Source organism: Diaphorina citri, unplaced genomic scaffold (genome assembly GCF_000475195.1).
Source record: "Diaphorina citri unplaced genomic scaffold, Diaci psyllid genome assembly version 1.1 scaffold39779, whole genome shotgun sequence".
Classification (NCBI taxonomy): Eukaryota; Metazoa; Arthropoda; class Insecta; order Hemiptera; family Psyllidae; genus Diaphorina; species Diaphorina citri.
In genome coordinates, this window is record NW_007417106.1 from 7683 (window position 1) to 10647 (window position 2965).

The following is a 2965-nucleotide window of genomic DNA, read 5'->3' on the forward strand; positions in this document are numbered from 1 at the left end:
GATTGGAAATATAAAATAAACATAAAAATAAAAATTAACAGTACGAAAAGCCACCTAGTTACAACCTATGAAGTATACATCGCGCCTGACTTCTGTAGAAGACTAGTCGATGAGTTCGATTCCTGTAATCCTGTTTCAAAGTTAGCGGCCACTAGCCGTTGAACAATAAAAATGCTCAGTTTGACACAAAAGGCGCCCCTTAAAGGCGCCCAAAAGGGGGCGCATGCAAAAAAGTATTGGAGAACCAACTAGCTCTAGGAACTAGGAATAAGTACGTAGGTACTTGAGAAAATGTTGTTCGGAGATAATATCTCAGGACGTCTTCACTCAAACTATCATAATCAAGGTATCACTACTACATTGACAAATTATACCAACAATGTAACGTATATCAAGTCTAAGCGCAGTCTACTACAAATTGTTGCAAGGAAGAGCCTCGTTGATTGTAATCCATCCCCGGGGCTCGGTAGGTGTGACCGGACCTGCCCTTAGGTAGACCCTGACAGGTACACGACGGTACACCTGATCAGGTCCGCCTGTCTACCTGAATGTGTTAGTGGTCACAGGTATCAGGGTAGACCTGATAGGCGGGCCTTTTCAGCCGTACCTGTAAGGTCTATTTGAATTGTGTGTCTGCTGATAGATATCTGGTAGACTGACAACGGCGGACCTTTTCAACGTACTGATAGTTTGTGTTCTCATCAGGTAGACCTAACAGGCGGACCTTTTTAGCCGTACTGTCGGTTACCTGATAGTGAGTGGGCTGCCCCCTTACAGGCTTTGAAGGTCCTGAGTTTGAACTGAGATCTTTTCTATTAATAGGTAGTTTCCAGGTATGCACAGGCACATTGACAAAATTGCCTCTCGTTATCAGATAACAGTGATAGTACTGATAGCTTTGTATAACTGTATATTTATCGGATTGATACCGTCCTCTCCTTATCAATCTTAAGTTGACCTTTTCTCAGGGCGCCGGGAAACCCCAGTCCACCCTCAAACTGGGCGCATCCAATCTAATCAGAAAGACATATTTCAGACTGATTGTGACCTTTCAAAATTTGAAATTGCATTGCTCGAAGGATCGAAACAGATTTCACATTGGGAATGGAGAAGCATTGGTTTATGGTTGCTGAATTATATGAACTTTATGTAGATACCTATGAGACATTGATTTTTTTTTTAAAGAGGGTTTTGACAGAATAGGGAACTGTACTGCTATGGTCTTTTTTTTGTTTTTTTTTTTTTTTTTTTTTTTTTTTTTTTTTTTTTTTTTTTTTAAGAGGTTTGACAGAGGGAACTTTAACTGCTATGGTCTTATCGTCCCGAAATCGAGGAGAGAAGGAAGACAGGATAGGAGAAAGCCAGCCGTTTCCGAGAACGAACATTATCCCATCAGGATAAAATCCGCCCCGGGCGGGAATCGAACCCGCGGCCTAGCGCTTACAAGGCAGACGCACTACCAACTAAGCTAACTAGGCTGGCAAAAGAGAAATTGAGAATAAACTCCCCAGTCTGAGTAAGGCCAAGAAAAGCCAGCAGCACGCGAATACTTATGGTCATCAGGTCGCCAATTCTAACCTTAGGCAACGTTGCTTAACTTCAGTGATCCATCAGGAACTGTTCTGTTGAATAGTAATACATTTTGTTTGTGTCAGTCCCAAAATCGACAGGAACTGTTCTGTTGAATACCTAATAAGGTCCGGGTCCACAAAGTGCGTTTAAATTTGGTTTAAGTTTTAACTTTCACACTAAGCAATCTGAATCTGATTAGTTGATTAAAAAAAAAAATCAAAATTTTTAGAAAATCAGATTGCTCAAACCGAGATTAACACTTAAACGGAGTTTAAACTCACTTTGTGGACCCCAGAGTTGGAGGTACTTAAGTACATTATTTGTACTTAAGTACTGGACCCGGACTTAACCATCCCATTTAGGACGTATATTTTGCTTGCCGTTTATTTTGGGTTACGTAAACATCACTAATTCCATTCCATTCTAATGGCGGACAAGAAGTTTTGTCCCCGATATTAGCAAAGCCGTACAAAGTACACAGCTAATATCCTTGTTAACAGGGTCAGTACGTGAAGTGTCCGATTACAATCAATACTACTGTACATACCTGGGTAGGCACGGCTTTCGGACCCTATAACCAGGGCCGGATAAGGAGGTTTAAAAAATTTACATTTTTTTTTTTTTTTGCAAAAATGTTAATCTGTTTTTATTGAATTTTACTATACAAAGATTAAAAGGAAGTAAGCGGATATCCAATAATCCACTTGGCAATGGTATGTGTGTCCACACATAGTCGACAGGCCATCAATCGATGCCGACTGAACCATCCACACTGCCTTGACAACATAGATTTACCACGTCCGGCCGGTCGACTATGTTTGGACGCATCTTTAGAGGTGTTGGGAGACGGAGACCCTCATAAGAGTCATAAGGGCCTTATAGCCTTACACATTCAAAATGGAAAACGTACTGTTATTTTGAAAAAATAAAATAAGGCACATGACTTGTGAAAAGTTCCGAATTCTTTTATTCGTGATCAAATTTTTAAAGCTCCGTTTTTCGTTTGTTTTTCGTCGATTTCGTCTTCTTTTTCGTGATCTCTTCCACAGGTTCAGGCTCTTCCACCTCAGGTTCTTCCTTCGGGATCACAGGTTTCCTCTTCACTTTCTTTGTTGTCTTGCTAGGTTTGATTATTTCCGGTTCCTCCAATGTTTCATTTCCTTCCAGTGAAACCTCGTCTTCTACGACCTCTGTTTCTTCGACTTCCTCTTCTACTGTCGCGCTTTCATCAGCCCGTGTCTCTTCAACTTCCACCGTTACTTCCTCAAATTCTGGGACTTCCGCTTCTTCCAGAAGGAATTCTTCCTGCACAATTTGCTCGATAATTTTCTCCGTTGACGTAGGCCTTTCCGGGGCGGCACGGATGGTTTTCGCCGCCTTTTTGACGGAAACC